We start from the raw sequence: 25,691 nt of genomic DNA on the forward strand, positions 1-25,691 counted from the left end.
AAATGCCACCGCAACTGGGTCCAATGCCACGACAGTCTGGTCTAATGAAGTCACAATCCGGTTCACCTCCGGTTGTTGTTGTAGCAATGCTCGCCCCACCTAATAGCCGCGACCGATCACAAATTGTCATCAATATCCTCTAACGGGAGTCCAAGGAAACTTGCCGTTTCAACAGGGGTGGACCATAAGGAAAGGGGTGTTAGAGGCGTTGGTTCCACATTACAATTAAAGAGATGGTTGGTGTCATGTGGGGACACATTGCAAGCAGGGCATACATTTTGTATCTCGGGGTTGATTCTGGATAGGTAAGAGTTTAACCTGTTACAGTATCCAGAACCAAGTTGAGCAAGAGTGACACGCGTTTCCCTGGGGAGTATGCGTTCCTCTTCTGCGAGTTCTGGATATTTTTCTTCAAGTACTGGATTCACCGGGCAATTCCCGACATAAAGGTCCGACGCCTGTCTATGGAGTTCACCAAGGACCTGCTGTTTTTCCGCTTCATACGGCTGGGTTCTCAGGTGCCGTATTTCCTCAAAATGCTTACGGAGATGACTCCTTAGGCCCCTAGGCGGTGCTGGTTCGTCAATCAGATGTCTGTTGGGATGCCCAGGCTTCTGGGTATTCAACAGAAACTGTTTGGTCAGCATCTCATTTCTCTCCCTGATGGGGAGTATTCTCGCCTCATTATGCAGATGGTGTTCTGGGGACAAAAGAAGACAGCCCGTGGCGATTCTGAGAGCAGTATTTTGGCAGGCCTGTAGTTTCTTCCAGTGGGTGGTTTTTAGGCTTGGCGACCATATGGGTGACGCGTAGCACGTAATCGGCTGGCTAATTGCTTTGTATGTGGTCAAGAGCGTTTCTTTATCTTTTCCCCAGGTACTGCCAGCAAGGGATTTGAGGATTTTATTACGGCTCTGAATTCTTGGAACAATTGCGGTTGCGTGGGCACCAAAATGTAGATCCTGATCAAACGTCACACCCAAGATTTTGGGGTGTAGGACAGTCGGTAGCGTAGTGCCATCGACGTGGATGTTCAATATGGTCAACATTTGGGGCGTCCATGTTGTAAATAAGGTCGCGGAAGATTTAGTCGGTGACAATGCCAGGTTTCGCGAGGCGAAAAAACTGGAGAGATCAGGAAGATAGCCGTTTATTTTATTGCATAGCTCATCGATCTCTGGGCCTGGGCCTGTGGCCATTATTGTACAGTCATCAGCGTAGGAAACGATTGTGACTCCTTCCGGTGGTGAAGTTAGCTTAGATATGTAGAAATTAAACAAAGCGGGGATAGGACACCACCCTGTGGCACCCCTTGTTTAATTCTCCTTTGTTTTGATGTTTCGTTTCTGAATTGCACCGATGCCTGCCGACCACCCAGATAATTTGCGGTCCACCTTTTAAGACATGGGGGAAGGGTAGACCCTTCCAGGTCTTGAAGTAACGAGCCATGGTTGACCGTATCAAAAGCTTTTGATAGGTCTAACGCTACGAGTACTGTTCTATGGTGGGGATATTGATTCAAACCGCAATTTATCTGGGTGCTAATGACATTTAGCGCGGAGGTGGTGCTATGGAGTTTTCTGAAGCCATGCTGATGAGGGGCTAGCTGCAAATGTGCTTGGAAATAAGGGAGCAAAATGGCTTCAAGCGTCTTTGCCTCTGGCGATAGGAGAGATATCGGACGATATGACTCACCTACGTCAGCTGGTTTCCCAGGCTTTAGTAGCGGGACCACCTTGGCCATTTTCCATTTCTCGGGTATGACAAAGGTGGAAAGAGACAGGTTGAAGACATGCGCTAAATATTTGAAACCCTCTTTCCCTAGGTTTTTAAGCATCGGCATGGCTATGCCGTCTGGCCCCACTGCTTTGGATGGTTTAGCGCGACCAATGGCATCCTCAACCTCTCTAGCGGTAATGGTAATTGGTGACGCGCTGAGTTTGTGTTTATGTGCGTGTCTATTGGCTCTCCGTCTATCTTTGTCGACCGTAGGATGCAGTATATATTGTCGGCAGAAAGCGCTCGCGCATTTTTTCGCATCCGACAGCACCTTATCGCCAAAGGCGATGGAAACTTTGTCTTTGTGCTTAGTCGGATTGGATAGGGACTTTACGGTGGACCAAAGTTTACCTACACCGGTAGAGAGGTTACAACCTCTTAGGTGCTCTTCCCATTTCGCCCGCTTGTGTTCGTCCACAAGCAATCTGATGCGTTGGTTTATATCCCTTATTTGGGGGTCGCCTGGATCAAGCTGTCTTATAAGGTCGCGTTCCCTCGCTAAGCTCGCGGCCTCCGCCGAGAAGTGGGACCGGATTTCGGGAATTCTCCCGGCGGGAATGAAATGTGCCGAGGCGGATTCAATGAACTTACGGAAGGCACGCTCCCCTTGGCGGGCATCAGTCGGGATAGGGAGGGCAGCAAAGCTGCTGTCTGTTGCGGATTTATATTCTTCCCACTTTCCTTTTTTGAAGTTTATGAAAGTGCGTTTTTCGGTGACGATGAAGTCGGCGGTACGCTCGAACGAAATAAGTATGGGTAGGTGGTCGGATGCCAATGTTACCATCGGCTGCCAGTTGACGCAGTTTACGAGTTCTGCGCTCACGATTGAGATATCTGGCGAGCTATGACAGCTTCCTACCATACGTGTGGGGGCGTCTCCGTTTATTGTGCAGAACGTCGTTTCGTCTATTTGATCCGCCAACATCTCACCCCTACTGTCCGCCCGGAAGTTTGAATGACATAGGTCGTGATGGGCATTGAAATCGCCTAAGATAATGCGATTGTTGCCAGTGAGTAAGGCCTCGATATTAGGGCGGTATCCACTGGGACAACAGGTGACAGGAGGGATGTAGATGTTGATGATTTCTAGATTTGCATCGCCTGACCGGACAGATAGGCCTTGACGTTCTAAGACATTGTGCCTGCGGTCGATGCCAGGATCAAATATATGATATTGCACAGAGTGGTGTATAATAAACGCGAGGCCGCCTCCATTTCCGCACTCGCGGTCTTTCCTGTGGACATTATAACCAGAGCAGGTCTGCAATGCAGATCTTGCTGTGAGTTTAGTCTCTTGAATCGCAGCAATGCGGATGTTGTGCCGCTTCATGAAATCGACCATCTCCGTAATCTTCCCAGTTAGTCCATTACAGTTGAACTGCAGAATTCTGAAGTTCATGAGGGGTGACGTCGCCACTCTGGGGGTAAGTGACGGGTGACTGCGCCTAGGTTGTGGAAGGCCAGGACGCAATTGCTGTTGTGGCCTTGGGACTGGGCGCCCTTGGGCAAGCATTGGGGTACCCGGATGATTTGGGTTTGCGACCTGGCAACATGGCGCGATGAAACCCGTCGAGGGGTTGCCGTCGCGGAGACCAGAACATCTAGGAAAGTGGCACCACCCAAGGCAGGAGCTGCATTGAGCGGATGTCGCAAACCTATATATTCTGTGCTGGCAGACGGTGCAAACGGAGGCAGGGACTAAGAGTATGTTTCCCTGACCTGCACGATTGCTGCCAGAAAAGAGGGGGGAGAAGAAGACGGGGGCAGGGGCTGATGCTCAGCATTGCTACCAGCTCTACTACGAAGGTAGTAGTTATGAGTGGTATCAGCTGTTTGAGTTGTTGGCGCCGTGGGGCGCGAGCAGCAGCGGGTACTTGTTGTGGCTTGCTGAGCAGCGAAGCTGCTGGAAGGTAGTGGGGATACGCTTAGGCGTAGACTACGGGACGCCCTTGGGCGTGAGCAGCAAGGAGCCACAAAAGATTTATAAAAGTTACGTGGACGTCGGGTTTTGGGATCAAGCCCAGAACAACCTGTCCGATGCAACCATCCCTTGCACGAGACACACTGAACAGAGTATGACCGTCCTAAAAAGATTCTTTTCTGGCAAATGCAGAAAAACCATTTCTCAGGACCGGGGTTAGGAGACGGACCCGGATTGGGTTCGATACCTTCCCGGAGTAAGAGAATATGTAGCAGTCCTGCTGCAAGGAGCTGCTGGGAGGATGACAATTTGTGGGAGGGACGAAACAAATTAAATGGGGTCACACTGAAAGGACAGTCCTTGGTCGGGAAAAATCCCGAGTCGCTCCGGTACATAGAACCGACTGCCTTGGGAAGCGCCACATTACGTTAAGTATTGATATTCGAAATTAATGTTTTGTTTGGCAATTACATTAATATTTCTCGTTTGCAGGTCCTCTTTGTATTGCATACCTGCAACAGCTGATTTATTAAAAATATCTTTGTCCCTTACACTTACCATCTCACCAATGGCACGCACGGTTGAGTGTTAATTTGAGCCACCCATTGTATGTTTTGGTGAATTGGGTCCAATTAGATGTAATCGTTGCAAGGCTAATATGCAATTTGTAGATGCTGGTCGTTGTTTTCAATGTCTTATGTGTAAAGTAACAACAGATGGTAAAAAAAATCTCTCACTTTTACTTGTGTTCATTGATCCATATTTTTTCGCAACAGTGCCAACTGAATATTTCCAACATTTGGGCCCCACCGGACAGTGTGTCGATAAATATGAACGTCCTGAACTTGTATTGAGTACATGAGTTTTTGTGTAAAAAATATTTGGGTTCCGATAGCTCTCAAGGTAATCCTTAACTCAAATGCAACATCAATGCCTCGCATTCAATTGTGGACGCTGTACGCACTACATTGGGTCCACGCAGTATGGACAAGCATATTGTTGATTTCAGTGGTAAGGCCACAATTACAATTGATCGTGCAAACGTTATGAAACTATTGGATATTGTGCATCCAGCCGTAAAACTCTAGTCGACATCACCAAATCTCAAGATGCTGAGGTAAGTTTTTTGTTATATTAGAATGTGTAGAATAAAAATGTTTCTCTGATCAGGTCGGCGATGGCACCACTTCAGTAGTACTTTAAGCAGGTGAAATCTTAAAACAAGTTAAGCCATATGTTGAGGAAGGCGAGTTATGTATAATGCCAATAACCCTCTAATTACTAATAAATTTGTCAACTTATGTAAGTGCAGACTCAGCACAAGACGATATCGACAAATTCATATTAAGCATAACAAAATAAATAAAAGTAACTTCCGGCCCAATTCAAAATTATAGTCATTGCAAAATTTAAGTAAACAATTCCGGTTAATTAGTAGTAAGCATTTTCACCATTGTTTTAAATAAACAATTCAGGCTAATTAGTAGTAAGCACTTTAATCATTGTACATTTACGCTTTCTTTTAATTTGAATAAAGAAAAGAATTCAGTCTGGTTTTGAAGTCTCTCGAGTTAAAGTCTAGTTCTCGGTTGTTATTTTATTTAAGCCGTTGCCTTTGGCATTTTTTAAAAAAATCCGCTTGCCGCAACTACGACGAAATTGGCGCAGTCGGTAATCCTTTATATATATAAAAGGATCGTGTTACGAACAACTAAAAAGTGGCAGTGCAGTTAGTAGTATAGTGACCACCCACAAAAGAACACAATTAAAAAGTGACAGTGCAGTTACATACAGTAGTATAGTGACTACCCACAAAAGAACACAAAAAAAAAAAGTGGCAGTGTAGTGACATACAGTCGTATAGTGACCACCCACAAAATAACACAACTAAAAAGTGGCAGTGCAGTGACATACAGTCGTCCCACAAAAGAACACAACTAAAAAAGTGGTAGTGTAGTGTGCATATAAGTAAATATAGCCACCACCCACAGCTAAATAGTAGCAAAAAATAAAACAAAAAGTGGTAGTGCAGTGTACATATAACACATATAGCCACCACCCACAAATCAGCAGCAAAGCGGCAACAAATTGGCTTCAAGAAGGCAGAGAGAACACGACGAACGAAGGAAGATGACGGAAAATCAGGCTCAAATGGCACCAGTAGACCTGGTCGAGGAACTGGCCAGACGGGAACAACAGTTGGAGGCGCTGAGGGCAGCATACCCGGATCTGCAACACAGAGCGGACCATACGAGGACAGACCGGGTGTCGAAGAACATCGCCCGGATACCAATTTTCACCGGGCGAGGCGATGTATCGGTAAACTCTTCTCGAGCACAGAATACCTGCTGTCAACAATAAACAACGAAAACGAGAAGAAAGAGGCGACGAGGATGATCTTCTACCGGACCATACAGGGCGAAGCGAAAAACGTAGTAATAAATATCCCTCGCCCAGACGACGGTCAACTGATAAAAGAAGTGTTAAAGATGAGATTCAAGTCCGACACGGAGCCTCACGAAATCTATAAACGGATTACAGCCCTTGAGGTGAACTCGGTAAGTGAACTGGCTGTTGAAATTCAAAATATTAAGTATAAAGCCGATGAGCTTATAGTATACTATGGGGGAGGACAGGGAATAGATCTCACTAACATATATAGTCTCTTAGTAAACACAACGAAGGAGATGACACAGGGCACGTTGCTAGACAAAATATATGAATGTAGGGAATTAGGCCAAATTATATCCATAATGAATCAAAGAAGATTCGAGGATATGTGTATCCGACCGGAATATAGAAAAATATATAGAAGGGAAGAAAGGTATAGAGAGTGGCCGAAGAAAAACTATAACCAAACGCCACAAGTTCCAAATAAAAACACAGGCCAAGGCGAGAGAAGCTCTGGTAATTTTAGAAATAATCAAGGAAACTCAGCACAAGTAAGACAAAATCAGCAAGGGTCATACCAAAATAGGGAAAATGTGTCATTACAAAGGAGGCAGAGTCCTAAAAATTATTTCCAAAATAATAACTACAGAAGTAGTTCAAATCCACTTCAGAGGTACCCAAAGGTTGGAAAATCTAGGCCAAATTCCGGTCAAAATCGCGGTAATCAACCTAGGCAAAACCGAGCGGAACCGATAGAGATTGATAATTTAGAAAAAATTCGGGCAAACCAAGAAGAAAGAAAAGAAGAATTAAATAATTGTGAATATTATAGGACCCAATTTAATGAAAATCCAGATGAAGAGGTGCAAAATTTTTTCGAGGGACCAGCTCGGACTGTCTTCCCACCATAACGCTTACATTGCGGAACAAGAAATATTTTGCTCTGATTGATACTGGAGCAAGTATAAGTTTAATCGATAGTGATATAAACGACTTCAAAAAAATGTTGCTGAAGAATCCAATCGAATTTAGTACAATAACTAAAAATGACATAATTAAATATGAAGTATTGACGGAAGCCCCAACGGAATTTAATCTTCCGAATTATGCAAGAGTTAAGTGGAAAGTAACTCCATAAAAGGCAGAAAATATAATTTTATAATAGGCATCTACTCAATTGTTTTAACACAACAATCAATTTAGTGGATGGATGTATAACACTTAATGAAAAAACAACTTAAAAAAGTAACCCGTATAAAAATCTTGAAATTCATACGTTAGAAGCAAACAAGTTTGACTGGAGCAGAATAAGACTTGACCACTTAAACAAGGAAGAAAGAGAGGAGGTTGAAAAAATAATAAAAATGTTTAAAAACTTATTTTTTAAAGAAAGTGACCAACTAACAAGCACGACGAAGGTTGTACATGAAATTAGGACGACGACAGACGGACAGATTAACAGCAAATTATATCGATATCCCCCACAACATGAGGCAGAGGTGAGGAAACATATAAAAGAAATGGAAGAACAAGGAATTATAAGAAAAAGTAGCTCACGATATTCTAGCCCATTAATTGTTGTACCCAAAAAAAGGATAATTCTGGAGAAAGAAAAGACAGGATAGTTATAGACTACAGAAAATTGAATGAGGTGATAATAGACGATAAATACCCCCTACCAAATATAGACTCTATTTTGGATAAGTTAGGAAAAGCTCAATACTTTACAACACTTGATCTAGCCAAAGGGTATCACCAAATTCTAATTAGAAAACAGGGTAGGGAAAAGACGGCATTCGCCACACCTCATGGCTTATACGAATTTATAAGAATGCCTTTCGGACTAAAAAATGCACCGGCTACATTTCAACGGTTAATGAACGAAACATTACGGGACTTTATTAATAAAACATGTGTAGTGTATCTTGACGATATTTAGTACATCCCTTCAAGAGCACGTAAAAACAATAATAGAAATATTCAAAGTGTTAGAAAAAGCAAATTTAAAGATCCAAATCGATAAATGTAACTTTATGAAGAAGGAGACAGAGTTCTTGGGTCATATCTTAACAGAGGAAGGATTAAAACCAAATCCCGATAAAATTAAAGTGATAGAATCATTAAAATTGCCCAGAACAGAAAAACAAATAAAAAGTTGTTTAGGCATTAAAGGTTATTACCGCAAGTTCATAAAGGACTACGCGAAGATAGCTCAGCCTATAACAAAATATTTAAAAAAGAATGTTAAAATTAACTTAAAGAATCCAACCTACATAGAAGCATTTGAAAAATTAAAAACATTAATTAGTACGCATCCAGTTTTAAGTTATCCTAATTTTAACAAGCCATTCACACTAACAACTGACGCATCGAATTATGCAATTGGTGCTGTCCTATCACAAGAAGGACACCCTGTGTGCTTCATATCTAGAACACTAAATAACCATGAGAAAAATGATTCTGCTACAGATAAAGGATTCTTAGCTATTCTCTGGAGCGTAAACTATTTGAGACCTTATCTCTACGGAAAAAAGTTTAAAATTTTTACAGATCACCAACCAATTAAATTCCTTCACACCAAATACAAAGGTAAGAACATGTCACCTAGACATCAGAGATGGCTCCTCAAACTAGGAGAATATGATTTCAATATAGAATATTTGAAAGGAAAGGAAAACCAGGTAGCAGATTTTCTGAGTAGATTGGAAAATAGTGCAGATGATGTGGAAGAGGAAAAAGTAGATAAAGATGTTAACGAAAGTAGTGGATTGGATTTTGATTTACAGTCAAGCCAAAATGAAGCAAATAACATAGAAGATAATGAAACGTTAGCAACAATGCACTCAGCAGAAGAAAATTTGCAGGACCATTTCTTTATTAAGGAAGAAATTGTAAATAAGTATAAAATGCAAATAATTTTGACTAACAATAAAGTTGAAGAAGCAAAATTTTTGTATGGGAAAACAATAATTTTCATAGCAGAAAGTGATTTTGATGTAATGGGCGAAATATTTCGGAAATACATTACAAAAGGCAATGTAGGTACATATATACGCAGAGCTATCGGACTCAAGTTATAACATAGTTCAACAAAAATTGAGAGAATTGTTTTCTAATAATAGGCAGTTAAAATTTACAAAATGTAAAATAAGGGCACAAGACATAGAAACCGAAGTCGAGGCAATAAAACAAATTTCTCTTTACCATGTAAGGGAAAGCATGCATTCGGGCATAGGGGAAACATACAATAAAATAAGAATTAAAATCTATTACCCAAAGCTAATGGAATTAGTGCAAATGGTAATCAATCAATGCGATATATGTAAAGGAGTAAAATATGACCGGTGTCCTATTAAAAACCAATTTCATTACACCGAGACACCATCGGACATAAATGAAATAATACACATAGATACATACGTTATGAAAAGGTTTCATTTTTTAACGGTAATAGACAAGTTCTCTAAATTTGGGGCAGCGTATTCCCTGAATGACAGAAACCACATATCGATAATCGAACAATTAGAAAACCATTTTTCGAAAATAGGAAAACCAAACAAAATAATTGCGGATAATGAATTCAGGACATCACATCTTAAAGAATTTTTAGACCAAGAAGGAGTCTAAATTCATCTAACCAAACCAAACAGTCATACAGGTAATGCAGATATAGAAAGAATGCATAACTCTATCGCGGAAATTTTTAGAGTTATATATTCTTCAAATAAAAATGTGCCAATCAAACAAATAATGCAAAGAGCTGTTAGAAGTTACAATAATAGGTATCATAAAGTGGAAAATTAGTAAAATAAAAATTAAAGAAAATATGGAGAAAAATAAAAAAAGTTATAGAAAAACTAAATAAAAAAGGGAGGTTTATACCAAAAACAGGAAAGAAGGATTTATAAAGAATTACAAGGCAGTGAGGTATAAGGAGCAGCCAAAATATAGAAAGAAGAACTTAGAAGGCATACACCCATGCAATATTAAAAGATCGCTTAAATTTTCAGATAATGATGATACTGTTATTGGTAATACAATGGACATGCCAAACTAACGGACAAATTACTGTAACACAAATAAGGGACGAAACAGGATTCACAGATATACAAATGAGAGACCAAGAAATAGTTAAGGAGACAGAAAAAATTCTTCATATGATTAACATTAGCAAAATAGAGGACATTTTAGACAAAATAATGGACAATGTAGTGCTAATGAAAGCAAAATACAAGGAATTACTTTATTTAGAAATAATAGAAACGAGAAATAAACTATTAACACTACGACCAAAGGTCATGAGACACAAACGGGGACTAGTTAATGGCGTTGGTAGCCTATCGAAATGGATATTCGGCACCATGGATGATGAAGACAGACAGGACATAAAAAACCATCTCTTACAGACAGGAGAAAAAATCAATAAACAGGTAGAAGTAAATAATTATTTCGAAATAGCATTAGAACAGTTAAATAATGATATTAATAGCGACAGGATAATATTAGAAAAAGAATTTAATACCATACAAAAAATTATGGATGAGGAATATGAGCGAAGTTTATATTTAGAACAATTAACAAAGATACAATTGTTAAAGGCTAGAATCGAACAAATACTAGATAGCGTAGTAGCATCCAAATATAATATTATGCATCCCAGCATACTAACAAGCGATGAGATAGTTAGATATGATATTGATTACAATAAATTAAAATATTTACAATCCGGAACAGCATATTTCAATAACACATATTTAGTTCTTAGTATAAAAATTCCCATTACCTTTGTAAATGTTAAAATTATATATCTCATACCAATACCAAACAAAGATTATAACCAAATAGATAGTGAAATTGAAAAAATTTTTAAATACGATAATCAAATTTTTAAATTTGAAGAAAAAAAGCAATTGAAAAAAATGAAAACAAGCTCACATTGTACATTAACCTCAAACTGTCAATTCTCTAAAAATAAAGAGCTAGAAATAATAGAAATAGATTTAGATACAATTCTTGTTAAAAATGCACAAAATTTGTTAATTAATCAAACATGCTCAAATAATGAAGTTATACTTAACAAAAATAATCTAATAGAATACAGAAATTGTTCAATTAAAATTAATGACTACTATTTCTCTAATTCAGAAGAAATCTTCGAAGAAAAAATTGTTTACTATCAATATGAAAAAAGACATAACTTTACACAAAAAATTAAGCTAAGCGATGTAATAAAAATAAATAAATCAAATTTGAGTAGTATTGTAAACTTATATTACCATAATAAAATTTCATATGTATGTATTGCAGTAATAACTTCTTTAATAATATCAATTATCGTAATTTCAATGATTAAGCATAAACGAGTAATATTAAAACTAAATAGTAGAATTCAGGAGAATCCTAATCTAAAAGGGGGAGTAGTTATGTATAATGGCAATAACCCCCCAATTACCAATAAATCGTCAACTTATATAAGTGCAGACTCCGTACAAGACGATATCGACAAATTCATATTAAGCATAACAAAATAAATAAAAGTAACTTCCGGCCCAATTCAAAATTATAGTCATTGCAAAATTTAAGTAAACAATTCCGGTTAATTAGTAGTAAGCATTTTAATCATTGTACATTTACGCTTTCTTTTAATTTGAATAAAGAAAAGAATTCAGTTTCTCGAATGAATTCTCTCGAAGTAAAGTCTAGTTCTCGGTTGTTATTTTATTTAAGCCGTTGCCTTTGGCATTTTTTAAAAAATCCGCTTGCCGCAACTACGACGAAATTGGCGTGTATGCACGTATCATCATTAAAGCTATACGTAAAGCATTACAATTATGCATGCCCAAAATATAACATGGCTGTACATGTCGAAGCGCCAATCAAAGGAACAACAACGTGCTTTATTGGAAAAATGCGCTGCCACAGCAATGTCCTCCTAACTTATTCATCAACAAAAATATTTCTTTCCTAAAATGGCTGTGGACGCTGTACTTTCCTTTATGGACCCAAAGTCATACAAAAAATATAAAATCGCATTATTAAATATAGAAATGGAATTTAAGGCTGAGCGTGATAATGCTGAAGTACGTGTTGATAATGTTGAAGAGTATCAGAAAATTGTTGATGCTGAATGGCGTGTTCTGTACTAAACTAGCTTAGTAAGGAGCCAATGTTGTGTTATCTAAACTACCAATTGTTGATGTAGCTACACAGTATTTTGCAGATCGTGATATGTTCTGTGCTGTTAGTGTACCAGAAGAAGATTTGAAACGTAAAATGAAAGCTTGTGATGGTGCTGTTATGACTACAGCTAATGATATTAATTCAAGTGTTTTGGGTCAATGTGATTATTTTGAAGAACGTCAAGTTGGTGGTGAAGGTTTCAACATTTTCCAAGGTTTTATAGTGGGTTTGACATTGATTTTATTTTCATAGTTTATAATTATTTAAAGGTGGCGTTAATGCTAGAACATGTACATTGATTTTACGTGGCGGTGCCGAACAATTTTTGGAAGAAACTGAGCTTCGTTATGATGCTATAATGATTGTGCGGCGTACAATTAAACATGATTCTGTTGTTGTTGGTAAGTCAAAATACAAATTGAAAAAATTTCTAATCTTAAATTGTTAAGTAATATTATGAAAAGTTTGTGTCCAACTCCGGAAGAAAAAACTATAAAATTTGTGTCAGTGAAATTATAATTATTGCTTTTGATTAGTAGTTTTGAGGCATCGTCTTCGAGTGCCTTCTGATCGTATATGCCGTTTCTTTTGCCAACTACCTGTAAGGCGTTAAACTGCTCAGTAACGTCGCCGTGGACTCGTTCAGTGTAATGTAGCTCAGCCCTATCACAAAACAATCAAAACATGTTTTTACACCAAAGTAAACGAGGGACTCAAGGGGTTGATAAGGGACAAAGCTTTATAGCTTTAGAGCTTCCGCAACCCAATTGTCAACCTCGTCTACGCGAGAGGAATCCTGTTATAAATATGAATGTATCACATACATATTTAGCAGGTGAGGTTCTGGCGACCCCAAGTTCCTCGTGGAACTAGGGGGTGGGGCGGGATGGCTTAGATAGTTTAATGTGATCATATTAATCGTTCCCGAGATGGTCGGGCTAGTACCTTAATGGTGCATTGATACCAAAACGTATCGGATCTATATCCGGAAAAGGACTGTCACCATCGATAACACGCCCCAAAACCTTCTGAGAGCAGTATTTTGGCAGGCATGTAGCTTCTTCCTGTGAGTAGTTTTTAGGCTTGGCGACCATATCGGGGACGCGTAGCCTGTAATCGGCTGGCCAATTGCTTTATAAGTGGTAATGAGCGTTTATTTATCTTTAACCCAAGTACTGCCCAGGAAGAGATTTGAGGATTTTATTACGGCTCTGAGGCATCGTCTTCGAGTGGCTTCTGATCGTATATGCCGTTTCTTTTGCCAACTACCTGTAGGGCGTTAAACTGCTCAGTAACGTCGCCGTGGACTCGTTCAGTGTAATGTAGCACAGCCCTATCACAAAACAATCAAAACATGTTTTTACACCAAAGTAAACGAGGGACTCAAGGGGTTGATAAGGGACAAAGCTTTATAGAGGCGAGGTTCTGGAGACCCCAAGTTCCTCGTGGAACTAGAAGGTGGGGCGGGATGGCTTAGATAGTTTAATGTGATCATATTAATCGTTCCCGAGATGGTCGGGCTAGTACCTTAATGGTGCATTGATACCAAAACGTATCGGATCTATATCCGGCAAAGGACTGTCACCATCGATAACACTCCCCAAAACCTTCTGAGAGCAGTATTTTGGCAGGCATGTAGCTTCTTCCAGTGAGTACGTTTTAGGCTTGGCGACCATATCGGGGACGCGTAGCATGTAATCGGCTGGCCAATTGCTTTATAAGTGGTAATGAGCGTTTATTTATCTTTACCCCAAGTACTGCCAGGAAGAGATTTGAGGATTTTATTACGGCTCTGGATTTTCGGTACAATTGCGGCTGCATGCTCACCAAAATGTAGATCCTAATCGAACGTCACACCCAAGATTTTGGGGTGTAAGACAGTCGGTAGCGTAGTGCCATTGACGTGGATGTTCAAAATGGTCGACATTTGGGACGTCCATGTTGTAAATAAGGTCGCCGATGATTTGGTCGGTGACAATTTCAGGTTTCCCGACAAAACCGGAGAGATCAGGGAGATAGCTGTTTATTTTATTACAAAGCTCATCGATGTAGGAAACAATAGTATAGGCGTAGGAAATAAATAGCGACTCCTTCTGGTGGTGAACATAGCTATTGATATGTAGAAGTTAAACAGAAGTAGGGATAGGACACCGGTTTGTATATGAGTTTTTTTGAAGTTATTGCAACAAAAGCGTTGAGGATTTTTAATATCTTACGAGGTAACTTCGTACATGTTTCTGAGAATGAAGAATGAGACCTATTCAAACTCAATTTTCACCAGGACAAGGCCGCTGAGACTTTGCTATACTTTAACATACAATACTTTACCCCTTTTTAGCATAACTTTCATTTTTGATTTTATTAAATTTTATAAAATGTTTCTTCCTCTACAGTTCAGCATATCTTTTGCCAACACAGTCAATTCCCACCAATGGATATTGCGGTGCGCGATTGACCAACAAGACGATTCCACGACACCCTTGAGTATTCTTGATCTGAAAATTAATATGCAACGAATTTGTACAACAAACGAACAACACATACTGAAATAATCTTGATCAAAAAGTATCTAAGAATCTAATAATTCTAAGCCATTTCCTACGTTCCTATTCTAAGCTTTTTATGCTCTAATTAAAAAAATATGCAACAATCGCATAAAGTTTCCAAAGATGTTTAAAGAAATTCAATTGCAACGAATTTGTCAAATAATTTTTAACCAAACCTTATAAACTAGATGTATAACAAAAACATATTTTGAATATAAATATTTGCTGATAAATTTAACAGACAGTACCAATACCATCAACTAAATGGTCCTTATAAATATTGTAATCACATAATTCAAAACAAAAAATTACTATGAGTACCTACGTTTATTATTGCAAAATCACGAAAAAAAGAAAATTCCATAAAGTACCCTCAATGTAAAATTATTCCACTGAATGTATGTATCGCATTATAAACTAAAAAATGTCAAAACTTACAAAAATTTTAAATCGGTATTTACGTGTAAATCGATCCATGAAAGCATCGTAAAATAACTTATGTTTTTTGGTAGTTAACGTTATCGTTTAGCCTGGTTTTGTTAAGAATTTTGTTATTTTTGTGGTATAAATCAACATTTAACACAAAGCTAATCTGATTATGAGTTGCAACACCTTTTGGTTAGGTTGCGATATGTAAAATTACATATTTTTGTACACAGTTCTAAAATGTAAAGGAAAAAAATGTATATTTGTCTATTAATTAAATTATTAAAAAGATATTGTTATATTAATGATATAGAGAAGCGCCAACACGAATGCAAGTGGTTTCAAACCACTGGCAGGCAATTCACCACTTTAACTGTCAGAAAAAATGTTAAATTGTTCATTTTATGTAAAAAAAATTTTGAAAGTTTCAATTGAAGTTCTGAAAGCTCGGGAATTTCAATTGAAGTTCAGAATTTTCAATAGGAGTTCAGTAAATTATAATTGAAGCTCAGGAATTTCAACTGCAGTTCAGAAAATTACAACTGAAGTTCAGAAAATTAAATTGTAATATATAATTTTCTGAACTACAAACAGAAATTTTGAACTTCAATTTTAAAATTCTGAACTACAAATAGAAATTCTGAGCTTGAATTAAAATTTTCTGAACTTGAATTGAAATTTTTGAACTTCAATTGTAACTTTCGAACCTCAATTGCAGCTTTCTGAACTAAAATAAAAAAGGTATAGCATTAAAATTGGCGAATTACAAGTCAACTTACTGAAATTGTGAATTGCCTACTCGCGATTTGATGGTTTACTGCAACCAATAGTTCTGTTAGTTCTTCTATTTTGCTTTCTATATCATTAATTAATTTATTCATGTTTCTCTTAACTTTGTATGCATACAATCGCGTACAATAAAATTTGTATTTATGGCTCACCAACAAGACTGAAAAACTATTCCTTCCTTATGAAATATTGTTAATAATTTACAACTATTATAAATAATCTAATATATTATAAAAATGTTGAATAAAAGAAATGTTAATGGATTTGAATTAAAGAAATGTTTTATTTATATAGCAATTTCAGATAAAATCCAAGTAAAAAACTGCCATAATACTAGTCAAAAGGCGGTCATATTAACGTAAAAATTCTGTAAAAATACTCCTAAAGTTACAGGTTTATAACTTAAAAAATGACGGCCATTTGACAGTTAACGTGAATGTAAGAACAGTACAGCACTATAGTTTGTTTACATTTCGATAACCTAATACCGTATATGTGTGAGCAGTATGGACAATCACATAAATAGGTACGACGGAATGGACTGGTCACAAAAGTTACCGATGCTCTTAAGAATATTACTGAAGATTTTACGTGTTCCATCCTCACAGATAATAGTAATTTTACTGCTCAATTTACGGGTACATTTTTCTTGGGATCGAGCATACCGATTTTAAATCATTCTTAATACCAAGTTGTTTTAGATTATTCCAGAGAATCTTTGGTGGTAGGCACACATCGTTTGCTTTGGAAATAACCCCTTTTGTCATCCCTAGTAATTTTCGTAGCTCTGTTTCGCAACATCTTATAAGCCTGCCAGTATTCTTCCCAAGAGGATTTCCTCCAAAGTGAGTAGCTTTTATTTCTTGCTTTTATTGCCCGAAGTACATCTCGATTGAACCATGGTTGCTTATTTTTGTTCACTCTAATTTTCTTAAGTGGTACATATTTATTAAATAGGTAGTTAACCAAATTGGAAAAATTTTCAACCTTTTTGTTTATGTCTGCTTCAAACCAACGTCATTCCAAGGAAGTGGAAATGCTTCAGCAGCTAAAACTCTGACATTGATTCTATTGAAATCACGAACGTACAGGTTGGCAATGGATTAACTATCACCCCTATTATGAATTTTCATACGATAGACGATAAAAGCTTGCAAGCGTATCGTAAAAAATCAGCTTTGATATTGCGATTTCCACACGCCCGATCGATGTACTATTGTGAATGACGGCAGAGTTTTGTTTACAAATTTTTGTGAATCTATACGAAACAGATAGCAAAACAAAACGTAAATACTAACAATTCAATTGTCTTGTACGTAAAAGTGGCAAAAAATTTTAAAAGCTGTAATAATAAAATATTTTCTGCTACCTATGTATGTTGCCTTTTATATAAACTCAAATGAAAAAATTGACGAAACTTGCATAGAGCCATAGAAAAAAAAATTGAGAGATGCTTCCAATCTTCTTGAAATGAACTCTACACTGTAAGTACTTGACATACTAAGAGTAAAAAAAGTTTAATAAACAAAATAGATTTCAGTGTATGTCTTAACAGAGGTAGAAGGCAGTTTGCGCGCCCATAAAAATAGGTAATCCATCCCAAATATTTTGAAGGTTTGTGCCACTTTAAGGCTTCTTGCCCAGGGTGTTGTAACAGAGTGTTGGGAATGAGGCTTTAGTTGGGTCCTTTATATTTTGTAATAATTTTATATTTACTTTTATTTAAATAGCTCCCAACGTATCGTGCAAAAATTTATCAACGATAGCTAGCGTAGAAAATTGAACAGTTGATGCGATAGTTAGGGTATGGCAATACCACGATAAACGATAAACGCTAACGATCGGGTTTCACACGCTAGAATTTATTTCATAATATGGTATAACAGATTGCAAGCGTTTATCGTGTATCGTATGAGTTCATAATAGGGGTGTATATTGTAATAATGTCTCTAGATTAAAGCTGCAGACACTGGTGCTTTATCGGTAGCCGTATCGGTAATCTTATAACAGCTGATTCGACCAACCTTATGAGAATCAATGCAATCCATTATTGGTGCCGCTAAGGTCGTAACCGTATCGTAGCCAACCAATTCTTTTTGGTTTACCGTCGTAACGATAAACAGCTGATTACTTTAGGGATACAACTACAGCGATACGACATACGGCACCAATGACTCCCGCTTAAAAGCCAAATTAAACTTCCTTAACGCTAACGCCATAGTCGTAACCATACCCATACCCATATCCATAACCATCTCCAATGTGATCGATTAAAGGTGCATTAACATAAAAATTGTGAAAATTTGATTAAAATGAATAAAACCCAAAAAATTACAATCATATTCCACAAAAATTAAGTCTCTTAGTCATAACGTATCCAAAACAATGAATAAAATCTACAAAAAGTTATTAAATTCACCAACTCAAATATTTTTAGGTTATGGATATGGCGAGGAACCAAAAACCAATTGGTTGGCTATGGCATGTTTATGGCATTAGCGTTATGGGGGAATATTTTGAATAAGGTGCCACGATTTTTCAACTTTTTTATTTTCGAGGGTTGGAGGGGGTCCTAAAAATCACAAAATTATCGTCCGCAACACTAGGAAACTCTTAGTTTATGAAATATAAGCTTTTTAATTTCCAAATTTAGTAAAATTTCAACTTAAATCCTGCACTTAAAATTCGGGTCGCACATGTCGATAGCAGTATCAAAAGACGCGTGTTTGTGTCAAGATTCAGAATACGAAAGCAGAAACTATATTTTTTATCTCGTTTAAAAGTTATTCGCGGAAAAGCCGTCGATAATTGTCGCTTTTTTCGTTGATGCAATTAAACAAACGAAAACAAATGAAGGTGGTGAATAGTGTTGCCAGCTCCGCAACAATATCTTTTTATCTTGGTAGAACATTATAAGGTGGTGGCACGTATCCATAAATGCAAACAAACATACACTATCAATATATTTTTTTTTGTAATTCTCTGAATAATTTGAAATTAATAAGAATTAACAATTTTTGTTGTTATATCGGCCTACTGATTTGTAATATCGCGAGTTAATATCGAGCTCAAGGCCTAACAATAATTATTTTATCATTATTATTGTTATAATATATTTTTTCTTAATTGAAAAAATTTTAAATTAGAATAGAAGAAAGAAAAAATTTAGACAACTGCCAAAGCTCGTTGTATAGATCCATTTCGGGAACTGCTAAATTCCTTCATCGGCAACGTTTAGGCACCGCTGCTATAACCATTCAGCCATCACAGCGGTTTGTTGTTTGTCTTCATTATTCCTACTTCAATTCTGGTTCTTGCCAATTGATATTCACAGCACTGCGACATCTGTTACAGAATAGTTGTGAAAATTGGACTTTGTTTATGGCGATGATGCCATAGTGTCATATTTTATTGACACTTTTTCCCCGTGCTCTGGGATGTATTAACAATTTTTGTTGTTATATCGGCCTACTGATTTGTAATATCGCGAGTTAATATCGAGCTCAAGGCCTAACAATAATTATTTTATCATTATTATTGTTATAATATATTTTTTCTTAATTGAAAAAATTTTAAATTAGAATAGAAGAAAGAAAAAATTTAGACAACTGCCAAAGCTCGTTGTATAGATCCATTTCGGGAACTGCTAAATTCCTTCATCGGCAACGTTTAGGCGCCGCTGCTATAACCATTCAGCCATCACAGCGGTTTGTTGTTTGTGTTCATTATTCCTACTTCAATTCTGGTTCTTGCCAATTGATATTCACAGCACTGCGACATCTGTTACAGAATAGTTGTGAAAATTGGACTTTGTTTATGGCGATGATGCCATAGTGTCATATTTTATTGACACTTTTTCCCCGTGCTCTGGGATGTATTAACAATTTTTGTTGCTATATCGGCCTACTGATTTGTAATATCGCGAGTTAATATCGAGCTCAAGGCCTAACAATAATTATTTTATCATTATTATTGTTATAATATATTTTTTCTTAATTGAAAAAATTTTAAATTAGAATAGAAGAAAGAAAAAATTTAGACAACTGCCAAAGCTCGTTGTATAGATCCATTTCGGGAACTGCTAAATTCCTTCATCGGCAACGTTTAGGCGCCGCTGCTATAACCATTCAGCCATCACAGCGGTTTGTTGTTTGTCTTCATTTTTCCTACTTCAATTCTGGTTCTTGCCAATTGATATTCACAGCACTGCGACATCTGTTACAGAATAGTTGTGAAAATTGAACTTTGTTTATGGCGATGATGCCATAGTGTCATATTTTATTGACACTTTTTCCCCGTGCTCTGGGATGTATTAACAATTTTTGTTGTTATATCGGCCTACTGATTTGTAATATCGCGAGTTAATATCGAGCTCAAGGCCTAACAATAATTATTTTATCATTATTATTGTTATAATATATTTTTTCTTAATTGAAAAAATTTTAAATTAGAATAGAAGAAAGAAAAAATTTAGACAACTGCCAAAGCTCGTTGTATAGATCCATTTCGGGAACTGCTAAATTCCTTCATCGGCAACGTTTAGGCGCCGCTGCTATAACCATTCAGCCATCACAGCGGTTTGTTGTTTGTGTTCATTATTCCTACTTCAATTCTGGTTCTTGCCAATTGATATTCACAGCACTGCGACATCTGTTACAGAATAGTTGTGAAAATTGGACTTTGTTTATGGCAATGATGCCATAGTGTCATATTTTATTGACACTTTTTCCCCGTGCTCTGGGATGTATTAACAATTTTTATTGTTATATCGGCCTACTGATTTGTAATATCGCGAGTTAATATCGAGCTCAAGGCCTAACAATAATTATTTTATCATTATTATTGGTATAATATATTTTTTCTTAATTGAAAAAATATTTTTTATATATATATATATATAGAAAAATGGGCTTAAGTGCAGAATACATACAATTGTCAAAAAAAAAAAAAAATAACAAATCGGACTTTATGGAGATTTTTATGCTGATTCCAATGGTATATTTCTATTTTGGTGCAAATGAAAGGTTTGGGGTAATTCCATGTCAAAAGGCGAAAGTATGAATTTTTCAAATCAAAATATCTCCGAAACAAGTGGATGGATTTCAAAAATTAAAAAACCGAAAAATAACTTATAAAAATACATTTTATCTGATGTATATATATCTTTAAATTATTTAGTCTTTATTTACCAAAAATTTGAAAAAGCTCTTTTTTGGTGGCCATGCACTGTGATTCTGCGTAGAACACCTTTCTGCATAGGCGGCCTTCGGCCGCGCTTATAAAAAATAGCCCTGGGCTACGCCATACCAAGTCCGGGTGTGTGGTATAACCGTGGATACCGCCACGGTGATGTCCTTCTGCGTAGTACACCCTTCTGCGGAGGCGGCCTTCGGCCGCACTTTAAAAAAGCAACCCTTAGCCGATCCAACACCGGCTACGCCATGCACAGTAATTCTGCGTAGAACACCTTTAAAAAAATTACGCTTAACCCATCCGACACCGACAACAAGAAAACTAACATAAAAACTCACCCAAACAAACCCGTCAAAAGAGTTTTACAAAATCAAAATACATTGATAGGGTATGTTTGTTTGCATTTATGTCGACGTGCCACCACCTTATTATGTTCTACCAAGATAAAAAGATATTGTTGCGGAGCTGGTAACAGTATTCACCACCTTCATTTGTTTTCGTTTGTTTAATTGCAACAACGAAAAAAGCGACGGGTTTTCGGCGAATAACTTTTAAACGAGATAAAAAAATATAGTTTCTGCTTTCGGATTCTAAATCTTGACGCAAATACGCGTCTTTTGATACCGCTATCGACATGTGCGACCCGAATTTTTTAAGTGCAGGAATTAAGTTGAAATTTTACTAAATTTGGAAATTAAAAGGCTTATATTTCATAAACTAAGACCCTGCAAAAATTGTTGGATTACGTGTTCCATTTTTTTCATGTTGGAGTACTCTAACAATACTCCTTTGCAATGCGTTTGCGGACCACCATCAGCCGATCATTGCTCGTTTTTAACGACCGTGATCACGAGACGATGACGATCGAACAGAGTTGCCAAAAGTAAAATATTGCATACAAATAACTGAAAATAAAATTTTACTATGGCAACTCTGATAAAATGCGCACTGGTTTTATGTATACATACTATAGTATAGAGAAATATTCACGCAAATGCTAAATAACATAAGAATATTCGTAGTAAAAAATATAAAAGTTGTATTGCCCCTCTTCATTTACTTCCATTTTAAATTAAATTCACTTCGATAATTCTTTCCGACACATTTCCTCTTTAGTACTTTGGCTTATGATCCTCTGTGGGTGCTCCAAGGAGTACAGCAATGAAAGTACTTTGGAAAGTACTCTCACGTATGTACTCTATAGAATACTCACAAACAAAGCGAGAGTGGGATCACCTACTCCTCTCCTAGGACATCGCAATGTTAATTGGAGCACATTTTTTTTATGAATACAGATTAGTTTTGGGATACTCCTATACTCCCAAGGGAGTATTCCTTACATTATTTATGGAGTACTCGCGTTTTTTGAAGGGGAGTTTCCTAGAGCTGCGGATTCCATTGTGGTGATTTTTAGGACCCCCTCTACCCCTACTAATCAACAAAAGTTTGAAAATCGTGGCACCTTAAGCCGGAGTCATTGGTGCCGTATGTCGTATCGCTGTATCCGTATCCCTAACGTAATCAGCTGTTTATCGTTACGACGGTAAACCAAAACCCAATTGGGTGGCTACGATACGGTTACGACCTTAGCGGCACCAATAATCGATTGCATTGATTCTCATAAGGTTGGTCGAATCAGCTGTTATAAGGTTACCGATACGGTTACCGATAAAGCACCAATGTCTCCAGCTTTATATAAAATCCAACCCGCGTTATGGTATGGCACCATTAATAGATTACATTGATTTCCATAAGGTAGGTTCGATCAGCTGTTTTATCTGGTTATAAGTCACCATTAATTGGCCCTGAACTATATTGTAATAATGTGGTTTCATGATTGTGCACTTTTTCAATATTCGCGTAATAAAGTATTTTGAAAACTCGATACAATAATGCATCACTCCATTTGTATGAAATATAAAAAAATATATTTGATTGGCTGAAGAATCAAATAAAAAATATTTATTTGGATGCCGAATCAAATAAGAAATAATTATATTTTATTCGCCTGAAGAATTGAATAACAAATAAAAAAATTTTTTTATTTGGATGCGCAATCAAATAAAAAGTTAAAAGTATCTTTGATTTGAAGTTCGATTTTGAATCAAAAAGGATTTGTTTGTGTTTATCTTCTACATACGGCTATGTTCTCAAGTGTCGTATTACCTCATAATGCTTACGGAGATTACCCCTTAACCCCTGCGCGGTGTGGCCTTATCAATCAGATGTCTGTTGGGATGGACAGGTTTCTAGGTATTCAACAGAAACTGTTTGTTGAGCATTTCATTTATTTCCCTAATGGGGAGTACTCTCGCGTAATTAACATTTTTAGATTTAGATTTATTCATTCATTTTCCTTACAAATTAAGAAGTATGTATGTAACAAATAAGTATTATAAGCTAACAAATAACATTATAATACAAGAAAAAGTAAGGCATTCGTTCAAAACGTATTTTAGTATTGAATACCATTTCAAAATTAAATTAATAGAATGACAAAAGTGTGTGCGGTGTTTTAAAAAAGAAAAAACAAATTATGACGATTAAGAATAACAACTTAAAAGATAAATTTTAACAACTGCGTTTAAATTACTAAGTACTAGGCTTCAAGCAAATTTTTCATATCGTTGTGTGATAGTTGTAAGATAAACGATTTAACATTCCGCAAAATTCACGTAAGTTCCTAATGACACGTCTAGACACGGGTCTTCCCAATTAACCCATTACAGTTTGACTGCAGAATACTGAAGTGCAATGGGGGAGACGTCGTCACTCTGGGGGTAAGTGACGGGTGACTACGCCTGAGTTGAAGGAGGCTAGGACGCAATTACTGTTGTGGCTCTGTAACTGGACGTCCCTGGATAAGCATTAGGTTACCCGGTGTAGTTGGGTTTGCAGCCTGTGCTGACATACGGTGCAAAAGGTGGTAGGGACTGAAGTGACTGAAATCATACTTTAAGGTTTTCAACTTGTTAAATAATTTTATAATTTGATCAAGGGATTTGATGTAAGCGACTGGATCCGATGTCTGGCTTAAATTGCCTGCAGATATGTTTATTGATAGCCCTTTCAAGCCGCAAGATGAATTTGTAAAAGAATTTACTCAGCTGATGAAAAATTTCCGCCCTGCAAACACGTCTCATCATTCAACCAAAAAACCGTTCGTTAAAATAAAATTAAATGACGTTTCACATGTTTTTATTCGTACAGACAAAATACGGTCTTCACTGGTACCGCCATACGATGGTCCATTTGAGATAAAGAAACGTTTTTCTAAATTTTATAAAATTTTAGTTGGAGATCGAGTTTTGAATATTTCAGTTGACAGATTGAAGCCTGCTTTCATTACAACAGATTAAGCTGGCAGTTCGACTTCCAAGAAGTTTGGTTATTACAAGTCTGGCGGGGAATGCTGTAGCGACTGAAATTATAATTTAAGTTTTTCAACTTGTTAAATAATTTTATAATTTGATCAAAGTAACTTTTCCTTGTAATATCAAATTGTGAAAAATAAAATTATTAGTTTTTCAAAAGTTTTAAAGAGCATAGTACAGGTCTACAAGTAGGATATGTAGCACTGCGCACATACACAGCCACGCTCACCTGATAAAATGCTTGTTCTTATTCGTTTTTGAGTGGATGCTATTTGGCACTGTTGTACTTCTTAGGACAAAGAAAAGTGTAGTAGCTGCTAACGAAAACTGTGTAAAATTTTTATTGTAAAATTACAAAGAAATATCCTTATTTACTTTCAAACGAGCACTTAATTACATCTCTCTTGAAAATCCATATGTTTAGAACAATTTTAATTAACAAATTGTGATACTTTATTACCGGGGACGATTGCTAAAACCCGACCAAAATCGTCAGGGGAGGTATTAATAGACGCGTTTTTGCCTCGCTTCCAATAATTCGAATACTTTTTCGCCTTTGAATTATTGATAACAGGACAAAACGCGTCTTTTCACTTCTCTTTCCAAATTTTTGGACGGGTTATTGCAGTCGACCTCGGTTTCAAACTGTTTTTCGCGGAGAATTTTTGAACGGGTAGAAAAACTTAGCACTCGTGTTTGCCCTGCAAAAATCGTGTGACCAAAAACGCACACAGCCACACGAATTTTTGACAGGGGTGACGATTTGGAATGAAAAATTGTGCAAATGAAATAGCATGCTGACAAATTTTGCTTTCCCACAATGTATCGTGCTCTCTCGCACCTACTATTTTCATAGGGATAGCAAAATACGTCATTTTTGCGTGAAAAAAATTCGCCATTTCTAATTCAGCAGAGACAGCAAGACAAATAGATTTTTGGTTAATTTTTTCAACCTGTATTTACTACATTTTACAGAAATTAATATACTCATTCTTTAATATTTTTTGGTCTACTAAAGTGTGTTTTAGTAAAAAAAATCATATCAATGTGTGCATGTTTATAAAGAAAGAAAGTGAAATATGTAATTGCATA

General features: G+C 36.9%; 1 pseudogene; it reads left to right on the forward strand.

Annotated features, from left to right (window-relative positions):
- Window positions 1-2: 2 nt before the first annotated feature.
- LOC137248568 (T-complex protein 1 subunit eta-like) lies at window positions 3-12,746 on the forward strand (annotated as a pseudogene).
- Window positions 12,747-25,691: the final 12,945 nt, after the last annotated feature.

Source organism: Eurosta solidaginis, chromosome 4 (genome assembly GCF_040869045.1).
Source record: "Eurosta solidaginis isolate ZX-2024a chromosome 4, ASM4086904v1, whole genome shotgun sequence".
NCBI lineage: Eukaryota > Metazoa > Arthropoda > Insecta > Diptera > Tephritidae > Eurosta > Eurosta solidaginis.